The sequence below is a fragment of the Topomyia yanbarensis genome, chromosome 2 (assembly GCF_030247195.1).
Source record: "Topomyia yanbarensis strain Yona2022 chromosome 2, ASM3024719v1, whole genome shotgun sequence".
Taxonomy (NCBI): domain Eukaryota; kingdom Metazoa; phylum Arthropoda; class Insecta; order Diptera; family Culicidae; genus Topomyia; species Topomyia yanbarensis.
Genome location: NC_080671.1, coordinates 330,540,343 through 330,554,131, shown reverse-complemented (window position 1 = coordinate 330,554,131; position 13,789 = coordinate 330,540,343). Strand labels below are relative to the sequence as shown.

The 13,789-nt window shown below is 42.1% G+C and overlaps 1 protein-coding gene across 2 annotated transcripts in view; it reads right to left on the bottom strand.

The window, feature by feature from the left end:
* LOC131683901 (TBC1 domain family member whacked) overlaps positions 1-13,706 on the bottom strand; it is a 46,771-nt gene extending 33,065 nt beyond the window's left edge. The window contains exon 1 of one of the 2 annotated variants that reach the window (XM_058966300.1): positions 12,859-13,706. The gene's annotated coding sequence lies outside the window, so the exon portion shown is untranslated. The remainder of the gene's footprint in view (positions 1-12,858) is intronic. The other variant, XM_058966301.1, reaches the window with a different exon arrangement.
* Positions 13,707-13,789: the final 83 nt, after the last annotated feature.

Sequence of the window (13,789 nt, the reverse complement as noted above, 5' to 3'; positions counted from 1 at the left end):
TCATGATCGCGCGAGTGGTGGGTTAATGTTTGAGACCGCATTTGGAAGTTTAAATTTGCTACGTTTACTTAATTACCGAGGTGTTTTAATGTCTGCGAAATCGCGGGCGTAAGTATGAGTGGATTATTGTAATTTCATGGTCGCATTTGTGACCAGTTTTGTGTTATCGCGAAGGAAACGAGCGTTCCTAGCTATATGAGTATAAATAGCGTATACAGGTAAACTTCGATATGACATACATATCGTACGTACATACATGTACATAAATTCTTAAAATATGGAATACATGCGTGATTGAAGAGAAATTTGGACTTGAAAAATAAATTAAAAAATGGATAAGGTGGGGCAAATCCGACCTAGTAAATGGTTTTGGCTGTAAAATGGTCATTTTACATCGGATCAAGTCGTTTTATATACCAAATTAAAGGTTAGACTCCTGGGCAACTTTCAATATATCGCATTTTTTTTGGACATTCGGATTATCTTGAGATACAAGCATTTTACAAAAATGTTCATTTTTGCTGTTTTCAAAAATGGTGGGGTAAACCCGACCCCCTATGTTTTTGGTTGATTTAGTGCAGATATTACTCAAATTTTATGGTTTTTCAACGATAAATCAATGGATGTTGTGTTATCGAACTATAACATGAAGAAAATGGAGCTCAATATCAATCTTGGAATGCTAAAATCACGAGTAGTAGCACGTAATGATATTCCCATTTGCATCGGAGCAATTGCTTGACGAATACTATAATCATCACGTTTTTGTGTCTTTCGTTTGTAATTATGAACCATTTTGCATAAAAATAATAAATAATAACAATAAAAATATATTTCAATTTGATAAATAAAAATTTTCTTAGCAAAAAAGCGGTCGAATTTACCCCAATATTTAGAGGTCGGATTTGCCCCACCGCGTCATTTTTCATTACGATGCAATTAAAAAATATGTGAAAAAGGTTGAACTAAATTCATCTATGCACTTTGTAGGACTTAAATCAAAGAATTTAAATCCTCTTACATTTATTATGCAATCACCTTACCCTACGTTATATCGAGTTACGCTATATCGAGGGTACGTTATATCGAGGGTACGTTGTATCGAAGATTACCTGTAGCAGGTATATACTAATAAAAGAATCAGAACATGCCGAATAAAGAAAAAAATACATAGAGCTTGATTAGAAATGTATGGAAAAGCAAACTAATAGATGCACATGAGAAACAGACTAATGAAGTAGAAAACAATTGTAACATGCGATCAAACTCAACTAAACGCAGCAAATGTTGCATATTTACCATTAACGACAATTTAATTGTGTTAGACTTTCATCATGCTGTGCTGGCCGGGAATGGATGATTCAAGTGCGTCGGTAAATTCAATATACCCTAATTTATCCAAACCCATCTTCCCGAATGAATAGAACCAAATGCGCAAATTGAACACCAGAAGTATTATACGCCAGCTCCTCATCCGTTCCCTGACCCAAATGTCACAAATTCTCAGACGAACACATACACAAATAGACATACGACTATTACATAACAATTGTATGCTAGTACGAAAAACTACGATTATTTCAAAACGACAGCTAATAGGTTTCTACATAAGTATTTATTAAATTTATTTAATTATCAAATTAATTTAATTAGTCTATGCACGATGACGAAGTCGACCGATAAATGGACACACAATGACTCCCACTGTGAGCCCCGTCAACGAATACCGCCATCAAATTGTGGAACAATGTTTGCAAACACAGCACACAGCAGAAGTCAATCCAAGTCGACCCGCCTGTCGGCTACGTCACCTCGCACAGACTAGTGGTTGAGCGTTGGTATGCGCAGGTGCAGAGCATGAAAGAACAGAGAACATAAAAAGGCGGTCTCCTCGATGCATCACTATCGAGACGTAATGCAATAACCATCTTAAAGCAATTGTCTGTCAGAGGTTCTGTAGCACTAATGCACGCAATATGCTTGATGATGTTTGCAATACCGTCAAACCCCTCAACCTTGGAGAGGGAAGTTGATAAACGAATATTGAACAAAAGTGTTCACTTAATTAAAAGGGCGTTTTTACGTTCGAGAGATTGCAGGTGTAGGTTTTGTGTGGATTATCACAATTGCACAACACGATCTTGTGACCGATGTTGTATTATCGTGCAGAACTCGAGCGTTTGTATGTTAATAATCACCCTTATTCTTGTTTGCGATGAATGCGAGATTCGAACGAAAGTTCTTGTTTGCGACAACAAAATCAAATGGGCTTACCATTCGTTCGAATCGCTTGCGAACGATTACAGTAAAGACCCGTTTTTATCAGCCCCTTGGCGAATTTTAAGCTGATAAAACAGGGACATTGATAAAATCGGGACATATATTTTTCTCTCTTTTTAATAAACCGAAGCTCTTAAAATATTCTTCTTTGGTCCTTAGATATAGCTGCGCAACCTTTTCTGATTATTTACTTCTAGTTCCCCTTAAGGGGGTCTGTCAGCGCAAAATTTATAAAAAAATTAATATTTTTTTTTTTGCATTTTTCGGATCTCTAAGATAAGAAATATATGCGTAAGAAAGGATTTACTCGAATTCAACTTGGTTCGTCTGCTAGAGCCCATCAAACTACCAACTATCAATTTCCATATGAAGCTGATAAAATCGGGTTCTGATAAAATCGGGTTCTGATAAAATCGGGTCTCTATTGTATTGCATTTGTAGTAACTAAGAATAACGGTGGATAGTGGGTTTGATCGCATGGACGCGTGTGTCGCGTTTATGTAACTTCGCGTGTAACAATTCGTTTGCATAAACGTGTAGTCGCTTGCATATTCGCTTGGGCTTTTGAATGTTCGCGCGAACCACGATTTTGAGTATACGGTTCAGATAGAAAGCGTTTTGTGACCCCTTATCACTAACATATTCGGCCATGGCGTCCATAGAATTCTAGTGCATATGGGTTTGATCTTTTTAGACGAAGGCTGAAGGAATGGGCCTAGGCTACTAGGATCCAAGGTAGGTATCATCGCACTTGAGATTGGGTTTATAAATTCATAAGTACTAATATATTGACATGATCACCGAAATGTAATTATATATGCGAAATCGTCGGCGTATGAGTGCGCTGATCATCGCGATGGCATGTTTTCATACGTGACCAGATTTGTATCACCGCGAACGTCAAAAACGTTTCTATGGTATTGGGTTTGATCGCGTGGGTGTTTTTATATTGTGATGGACAAGCTGTGGATCGACCAACACTATACGAGGTTAAAAACGCTATACGTGAGCTGAAAACCGGTAAAGGTGCTGGGAAGGACGAGATCACGGTTGAACTTCTCAAACACGGTAGTGAGCAGCTGTACCAAATAATCCACCGCATTATTCTACGAATATGGTCGGACGAAGAATTATCCTGCTATTTGACTGGATGGACTCATTTGCTCCATCTACAAGAAAGGGCACAGAATGGAGTGCGCTAACTACAGCGAGATATCTCTCCTGAACTTGGCGTACAAAATACTGTCGGGTATCCTGTTCAGCAGACTCAGACCGCTTGAGGAGTCCTTCGTCGGCGAATACCAGGCTGGTCTTCGTGAGGGCCTATCAATGACGGATCAGATGTTCAGCCTGCGGATAATCCTAGACAAATTCCGTGAGCATAACTTGCAGACCCACCATCTGCTCATTGATTTTAAGGCTGCGTACGACTCAGCGAAAAGAAATGAGTTCCGGCAGATTTTGTCAGAACATGGTTTTCCGGCGAAACTGATTAGACTAATACGTGCGACGTTGGATGGTTCAAAATCAAGTATTCAAGTGACCTTAGATGGACTGAAGCAAGGCGATGCACTTTCAAATTTTCTGTTCAATATTGTTCTTGAAGCAGCTATCAGGAGAGCTGGCGTGCAAAGGAACGGAACTATCATCAGAAGCATATGGTTTTGCGGACAATATTGATGTAATTGGAATCGATCGCAGAGCAGTGCACAGTGGAAGAGGACTTCGTGCCATCTAAGAGGGAGACAGCGCGGATAAACTTAGTCATCAGCTTAGCCAAGACAAAGTACATGGTCAAGGGAAAGGCATGTCTAGTGGTGTTGGTTCCGAGGTAGTGCTTTGTTTCCTGTGAGGTAAAAAGGTGTACTGCAACTGCTACCAGGGCTTTTACGGTCTACGTAACCAGCTTAGGTCCCGCAACCTGCAAACGTCATACGTCTCCCAACCTTTGAACGGAACGGATCGTTATATTTCACAGTGCTGTTCGGTGTGTAAATTTCAGTGAGTGAAGGTCATCCTTTGTTCGTTCGTTAGCTGCCATTCTGCTGGTGCCGGCAGTAAATCCAGTACATTGTTTTCGCTGGTGCGGAACAATCGACGTTGTTTGCAGATAAGTTTTGCTTTATTTTTTTTCCTCGTTTGCTTTCTTTCCTTTTCCCTACTTTTACTCTACCTTGTAATCAAATAATAAGACACATTCCCGTTTATATAACGCTCTGCCCTCGTGCTTAAATGGCCGAGAGCGAAATACCATCTGATGTAATCATGGAAGTCCTTGATCCCCCTAATACTCGCATTGCTCCCCGTATAAAGCAGTACCCAGAAGGTTCCTCTGGGCCATGGGTGGTATATTTTCGGACCGGAGAGAAACCGGTTAATATATTAAAACTTTCTCGAGATCTGACTGCTAATTACCCGGCCGTAACTCAGATAACACGTGTTCGGGCAAACAAGATACGTGTTCTAGTGAATGATCTCGGCCAGGCAAACGCGATTGCTTGCTGTGAGCGCTTTACGCGGGAATTTAAAGCGTACGTGCCTTGTGTGGCCTGTGAAATCGATGGGGTAGTGTCCGAACCGGGCCTGAAATGCGAAGAACTGTTGGAGCACGGGGTTGGCTGTTTTAAGGACCCCTCTCTTGAACAGATTAAGATCTTAGAATGCAAACAATTGTATACCGCAAACACCGAGGGAGGTAAGACTACCTACTCTCTATCAGGCTCGCTTCGGGTGACATTCGCCGGGTCCTCTCTTCCCAACTACATCCTCCTTGACAAGGTTCGCCTACCAGTTCGCCTGTTTGTACCGCGGGTCATGAGCTGCAGCAATTGCAAGCAGTTGGGCCACACAGCCACATATTGTGGAAATAAGAAACGATGCGGCAAATGCGAAGGAGAGCATGAGGATGACTCTTGTGACAAAGAAACTGAAAAGTGTATTTGCTGCGGGGGCCCTTCACATGCTCTTAAATCATGCCCTGCGTACAAGCAGCGCGGGGATAAAATTAAGCGCTCCCTTAAGGAACGCTCGAGGCGTTCTTATGCAGAAATGCTAAAGAATGCTTCGCCATCTGTTCTGTCCGAAAATCCCTATGCTGGTTTGGCTAACGTTGAGCAAGAATCTGACGACCCACGAGAGGGAACATCTTTGGTTAGCCCAGGGGAATCCAGGAAGAGGAGAAATTCAGCCTCCCCTACATTGCCTCGTAAGGGTGCCAAGGTGTCGTCCACTCAGAGTGCGCCAACTACAATCAATAAATACAACGGAAGTGATGCACAAAAGCCGAAGCAATTTGCTCCAGGACTTGGAAATATTAATTCTAACAAGGAGTACCCACCACTTCCAGGGACACCAAAAACCCCAAGTGTCCCCTTTTTTTAAACAGATACTCAGTCCAGTAGCGGACTAATGAAATTTTCTGACATAGTGGACTTAATTTTCACAGCTTTCAATGTTACTGATCCTCTTAAAGCCTTCTGATACGTTTTCTCCCTATAGTGCAAACATTTTTGAAGCAGTTGACTACTAAATGGCCCCTCCTTGCAGCGATCGTATCCTTCGATGGCTAAGTCATCGAACGAGGTCACTGATTCGATCACTGTTCTACAGTGGAACAGCAGAAGTATCCTCCCGAAAATCGATTCCTTTAAATTTTTACTAAATAGATTAAAATGTGATGCTTTCGCATTATGTGAAACTTGGTTAACTTCCGATATAAATCTCAACTTCCACGACTTTAATATAATTCGTCTGGATCGAGAAAACCCCTATGGAGGAGTACTTTTGGGGATCAAAAAGTGCTATTCTTTCAACCGAATTAACCTCCCTTCGACACCAGGCATTGAAATTGTCGCTTGTCAAGTTTTAATCAAAGGTAAAGACCTTTGCATTGCTTCCATCTACATTCCTCCTAGAGCCTCGGTAGGGCACCGAACACTTTGTAATATCACGGAATCCTTACCGGCACCGCGGCTAGTTCTGGGAGACTTTAACTCGCACGGTACGGTATGGGGCTGTCTTCATGATGATAATAGATCAACATTAATCCAAGATCTTTGCGATAATTTCAACATGACCATCTTAAACACGGGAGAAATGACGCGGATTCCTACACCACCAGCACGCGCAAGCGCGTTGGATTTGTCGCTTTGCTCGACATCGCTACAGTTAGATTGCATGTGGAAGGTGATCCCTGATCCCCACGGTAGCGATCATTTGCCTATCGTGATTTCAATTGCTAACGGTTCAAGACCATCGGAAACAATCAATGTATCGTATGACCTCACACGGAACATTGATTGGAAGAGTTACGCGACCGCGATATCCGTTAAAATCGAATCCACTCAAGAACTTCCTCCGGAGGAAGAGTACAGGTTTTTGGCTGGCTTGATTCTCGACAGTGCGAATCAAGCTCAGACTAAACCAGTACCCAGCGCGAATACCCATGGACGGTCTCCCACCCTGTGGTGGGATAAAGAGTGCTCAGAGCTGTACGCGGAAAAGTCCACTGCATATAAGGCCTTCCGGGAAGACGGGTTACCCACTAGCTATCAGCAGTACGCGTCGCTAGAAAGGCGAATGAAGAGTCTAATGAAAGCCAAAAAACGCAGTTATTGGCGCCAGTTCGTCGACGGGTTAACGAGAGAAACAGCGATGAGCACTCTTTGGGGTACGGCTCGACGTATGCGTAATCATAATAGTACCAACGAGAACGCGGAATATTCAAACCGTTGGATATTCGCTTTCGCCAAGAAGATCTGTCCGGACTCTGTCCCGGTACAGAAAACGTGCCGCACCGCGTCTCCTCACGATACCGCGAACGAAACACCGTTTTCGATGGTGGAGTTCTCACTTGCTCTCTTATCGTGCAACAATAACGCCCCAGGGTTAGACAGAATCAAATTCAACTTGCTGAAGAATCTGCCTGACACTGCAAAAAGGCGCTTGTTGAATTTATTTAACAAGTTTCTTGAGGGTAACATTGTCCCTTATGAATGGAGGCAAGTGAAGGTCATCGCCATCCAAAAACCAGGAAAACCAGCCTCCGACCACAACTCGTATCGGCCGATTGCAATGCTGTCCTGTATTCGGAAGTTGTTCGAGAAAATGATCTTGTTTCGCCTCGACAATTGGGTTGAAGCAAATGGCTTACTGTCAGATACACAATTTGGCTTCCGCAAAGGCAAAGGGACGAACGATTGCCTTGCGTTGCTTTCTACAGAAATCCAAATGGCCTATGCTAACAAAGAGCAGATGGCATCAGTCTTCTTGGATATTAAGGGGGCTTTTGACTCAGTTTCTATCAACATTCTGTCAGAGAAGCTGCACCAGCATGGTCTTTCACCAATTTTAAATAACTTTTTGCTAAACCTGTTGTCTGAAAAGCACATGCACTTTTCGCATGGCGATTTAACAACATCGCGATTTAGCTACATGGGTCTTCCCCAGGGCTCATGTCTAAGCCCCCTGCTCTACAATTTTTACGTGAATGACATTGACGATCGTCTTGCCAATTCATGCACGCTAAGGCAACTTGCAGACGACGTGGTGGTCTCTGTTACAGGGCCCAAAGCTGCCGACTTGCAAGGACCATTACAAAATACCTTGGACAATTTGTCTGCTTGGGCTCTTCAGCTAAAAACTGAGTTGGTTGTTTTTTCTAGGAAGCGTGAGCCGGCGCAACTCCAGCTTTTATTAATGGGTGCAACCAGACCCCGAGATATTTAAATGTGAAAACCTGGTTGTTTCACATTTAAATATCTCGGGGTCTGGTTCGACTCTAAAGGTACCTGGGGATGTCACATTAGGTATCTGAAACAGAAATGCCAACAAAGGATCAATTTTCTCCGAACAATAACTGGAACATGGTGGGGTGCTCACCCAGGAGACCTTGTACCAAACAACGATATTGTCGGTGATGGAGTACGGGTGTTTCTGTTTCCGCTCCGCTGCGAACATACACTTCATCAAACTGGAGAGAATCCAGTATCGTTGCTTGCGCATTGCCTTGGGTTGCATGCACTCGACCCATACGATGAGTCTCGAAGTGCTGGCGGGCGTTCTTCCGCTAAAAAATCGATTTTGGGAACTCTCATATCGATTGCTCATCCGATGCGACATTCTGAACCCGTTGGTGATTGAAAATTTCGAGAGGCTCGTCGAGCTTAATTCTCAAACCCGTTTTATGTCCCAACCGTGTCCGTTTCCTAGATACTTCTGATTCTACTGTATTCTTCGACACATCCATGAAGGAAGAGATTCGTGGAATCCCGGACCATATACGCCCGCAGGTGATCCCCAATATATTTTATAATAAATTTCGAGAAGTCGACTGCGACAAAATGTTTTACACTGACGGATCAAATCTGGATGGGTCGACTGGCTTCGGTATCTTCAACAATACTATCACCGCTTCATTCAAGCTCAATGATCCCGCTTCAGTTTACGTCGCAGAGTTAGCTGCAATTCAGTACACCCTTGGGATCATCGACACTCTGCCCACAGATCACTACTTCATCGTTTCGGACAGCCTCAGCTCTATCGAGGCTCTTCGTGCGGTGAAGCCTAAAAAGCAATTCCCGTATTTTCTGGGGAAGATACAGGAGTCCTTGTGTACGTTATCTGAAAAATCTTATCAGATTACCTTTGTTTGGGTCCCCTCTCATTGTTCTATCCCGGGCAATGAAAAGGCCGACTCATTAGCAAAGGTGGGCGCATTAAATGGTGACATATACGAAAGACCAATCTGCTTCAACGAATTTTTTAGTACTTGTCGTCAGAGGACGCTCAACAGTTGGCAAACCTCGTGGAGCAATGGGGAACTTGGACGATGGCTACATTCGATTATCCCAAAGGTATCAACGAAGCCTTGGTTCGGGGGGATGGATGTGGGTCGGGATTTTATTCGCGTAATGTCCCGACTTATGTCCAATCACTACACCATGGATGCGCATTTGCGGCGTATTGGGCTTGCGGAGAGTAGTCTGTGCGCTTGTGACGAGGGCTATCACGACATCGAACACGTTGTCTAGATATGCGCCGGGTATTGTGACGCCAGGTCTCAGTTAAAGGAATCCCTTCGGGCCCGAGGTAGACCACCCAATGTACCAGTCCGAGATATGCTGGCAACTCGTGATTTCCCCTATATGTCCCTTATTTATACCTTCATAAAAACGATAAATGTCCCAATTTAGCCCCTCTCTTTTATTTCTCGTTTTTAGAGTTTCCTCCTGCCTTGTGGAACCGATCAGCTCCAGAGTGCCACTATGTAACCGCCGTCGCCCTTACCACTACGCCTGCATAGAAGGAAACTGAAGCGAGAGCGACTCGAGATCCGATGACTTTTGAAGGATTCCCCGCGGGTCCGAAGAATACCATCCGCCAATCCGGTACTCGACGACTTACTAGACTGAGGCGCAAATTTGTTACGCTGATCTCCCTTCCCCCCCCCCCCCGTTCGAGCGAAAGTTGCAAGTTTTTCTCTTCTTTCCCTGTCTCTCCCCTGTCCTTGATACAACTGCTGCTACACTGATGCGGAAATAAGCCACCCTCTGAATATCTTGACCAAGCATAAGTTTTAGTTAAAAAATTCAAATTAGTATTCTGTATTCCTAGTTTTAAGATATCTATAATTTTTACTCTTTATTAAAACTCTTGTTCTCCATCTTGTAAATAGAATTGAATCCCTAGTTTTAAGATTTCTGTGAAGTTTCTCATAAATATTTGTTCCCCCTTTTGTGTACTAAACTATATTGTTAGTTTTAAGATAACCGTAAAATATTTCGTAAAATACTATTACTCCCCCTCTTGTATATCAAAGTGAATCCCTTGTTTTAAATTTTTTCATAAAAAAATCTTTTGGCCCTCTCCTGTATATTGAATCTTATTTCTAGTCTTAAGATAGCTGTAAACTTTCTTTTCCTTTGTAAAAAAAATATTTCAACATTGTAACCTCCTAGTTTTAAGATATCCAAAATGTAAAAACAGAAGCGTTTGGCACCGCCAAGCTAACGCATTTGTGCCTATCAAATAAACGAAATGAATAAAAAAAACCTGCAAGCGTCAACAAAATTCGCCATGTAAAAGACACTGATCCTCCCTGTCGCTCTTTGTGGCCACGAAGCGTGGATGTTGAGGGAGGTAGATTAGAGATCATTCGGAGTCTTAGAGCGTAAAGTGCTGCGTACAATACTCGGTGGGATATTCGAAAATGGAATGTGGGGCAGACGCATGAATCATGAGTTATACCAAATGCACAACACTACGGACGTTGTTAAACAGATAAAACACGCCAGACTGTAGCGGGCTGATCATGTAGCACGAATGTCGGAAGGACGAATTGCGAAAACAATATTTAGCAGGGAGTCAGGAAGAGGACGCCGACTTCGTGGGAGGCGACGAACACATTGGCTATACGCAGAGGACCTGAGATCCCTGAACATGTGGCGGAACTAGATGGACGCCGCCCTAGACCGACAAAAATGGAGCTCTACGATACGCCCGGCATTGCCGTGATGACGCTGTAGCCAACAAGGTACATGGTAGCGTGTGAATAACATTGTATATTTGAATTCGTTTATATAACCATGTAGTTATTGGCACATTTGTGTCTTTTGAATGTTCGCTCGCGCCGTCATTATGATGTTTTATTTTGAGTGTACAGTTCAGATGAAGAAAATGTGCTCCCTCATCTCACTGGATTCTCCAACTAAGTCACTCTGTGGTTTGATGTCAAATGTATATTAGTTTCTTATTTTATAGAGGGAGCTACCGAACGAGTGCGATTCATGATTGCGCGACTTTAAATATTGTTCCAATAATGAGCAGAAGAGATAATAAATAAATGAAATTAAAGGTGAAAAAGGCAAGAACATATAAACTCTTTGACGGAAAGCCGTGCTGGTGCTAGTGTCTACTGCCGTGAAATGGGATTGAAACAGTCTCATTCTCTCGGAAGATACTGAATTGTATTCCAAGCGAAAATATTCAGATTATGTGCGATCTATAATCAGCTCTTCGACGGTGGTGGTCTGGCATGTTATTAACTTTTGCTTCGATAGTCAGACTGCCTACAAAGCCCTTAACTCGGACAACTCGCGTTCAAAGTTAGTGCTCCCAAAGCGAACTCAAAAAAAACTCAGTATTGTCAATACAATCATACTCGGCTAGGTACCCGGATATTCTAATGTTATTGGACATGCATGGACTGACGAATTTACTAGACCTGATGCAGAAATTGACATTGTTGGCGCCAATTTCGACGCGTGAGATAAGAAAAAAGTTTGTGTTTTGAACTACCGAGCACTAATGAGTTCATCTCGTCAGCTAGCTAGCACCAGCATAGGGCTAATTATACTATAAATCAAAATTGCCACAAGTTAAAAACTATATGCTGTAATCAGTGTGTATAAACATTTCAAAGTTTTTTCAAAAATTGTTTGCGAAATTCAAAACGCTTAAGCGTTGAACGAACTCAATGTAGCAAACTTTTTCACGAATGCAATTAAGATTACAGTGGATTGATATCTTCTTTAGACGGAAACGATAAACCATCGACAATTTTTACTAAAATAACCATGCATCTTCCAATTGTGTCGATATACGAGTTTCAGTTCAATAAATATAACTTCTAGACTTGCTGAATTAGTTATCTGTTATTTATAGCCAGATAGAAAAACAATTGAGTGTTGTAGTTGCATTTGTTTTCCTATGTACGTACTCATCAGGTACGTACATACGCCTTCGACTATGCGATGCACGAACATTGCCAAACGCTTTCGCGCTTCCTCTCCAACCGAACTGAAGGGATCAAGAGTCAATTAATTAAAGCACGATGAATAAAGTTGATGGGTACATCTCCCCTGAGTAGACCTAGCTGCCGTCTACACTACGGCTAACTATTGTAGGTGGCTCATACGGAATAGCAGCCAATTTGAATACATTAAAGTCTGTCACATTAGGGCATGGGCAATTATGAATAAAATTTGCAAGAACGAGACCTAAAAAGGTTTCGATAATTGATTGCGTTCAAAAACCTTAGCACGGTGTTCTAAAATATTTGTTAAAAAATTTGCAAGGCTCTTCTAATAAAATGTCTGGAAGATTCTTGAGCTAGTCGAGTTTTTTTTGAAATTGTGTTGTGATGTAGATCATTCTGGTACAAGTTGTGGACGAAAGCTTTAAATTCCTTCTATATAAAATATTAACCTACGTGTAGTAATTAAATTTCTACTTTTCTCTGCACAATGCGAGCTCACATACCATGGCTGCTAGCTAGTCCTATAGTCGTATGCGACATATTACTGTGCATTTTATCACAAAACACGCTTCCATAAAATAACTTGACATCACCAAGGTGCTAACTGGTTTTGGCCTTCACCAGCCAACAATATTTCCACTAGATACAACTGCTGTTGTAGTTGTTGCTTTTGAAAATACCAAGGCGTGTGTACAGCTTATTCAAGAGCAACCTAAGGTTCAATAGCATTGGCGGATGGAGAGTTACCGGGGATCAATGGTTGTCTAATAAAAAATATTTCCCGATATAAGCGTGGTATTTTTGAAGAATAGTCTACTCACCAAACTAAACAGTATACCTCAAGTTGCTATCAGTAAACTTATCGTCATCGCCGCAGTCTATTTCGTTTGCTCGTGTTATCGCTTCTTATCTCGTATCGAGTAACTATAATGTCGTACACTTCAGCGGCTCGGAAGCAAAGAATACGTATGCGTACGAACTTGTTCAATCCAAGTCTTGCTTCCTCCAACACCTATCTATCTCTTGCAATCACTTTTTCACTTTAGCTATCTGGCTTTCCATTCCATCTACGTATGATTACACATATTCGCGCACTTTGCTCTGTACATCACCAGAGAGAGAGCTGGATTAATTTACATTTTCTGCTGGGAGTTGCCATATACCTTGATACGACGCTGGTCAAAACTTATGCTTCAGATTTCTACCACTGCGCAAACCACTTTCGCATTGGAAAATAATACAATGAAACAGAAAATATCCTCTCACTACTCGGTGAACGTTGCGGGACGATGTGTACTGATTCTTCACGTAGTTTCTAGCATTCAAGCACAAATTCTTTTGCATTCCACAAAGTACGGGTGCCACACGGGTTGAAAACTACGTGGTTGGCGTGTCGCCGTAGCCTTTCGAATGACCAAAAACATTTAGCAATACACACAAGTTTCACCCGACAATAAGAACTATTTTCAATTACTCGTAACAGTTTCGTCGGGGAAAATCACTTATACCTATCTGGAACAAATATCCATCAAAAATTAGTCCATCGGAAGTATATTTACAAAATAATGAATTTTATCGATTGCTTTTACTCCTGCAATTTTCCTCCAGCTCTTCATAACATACTTGCCACTGCGTATCTTGCGAAAATATGACTGAAGAGCTGTTCGGTTCGAATCGGTTGGTGAGGGAGTCATCCATCGCCCATCGGACGGAATCATCAAGGAGAGCAATACTACATTTAGTAGGTGTGAG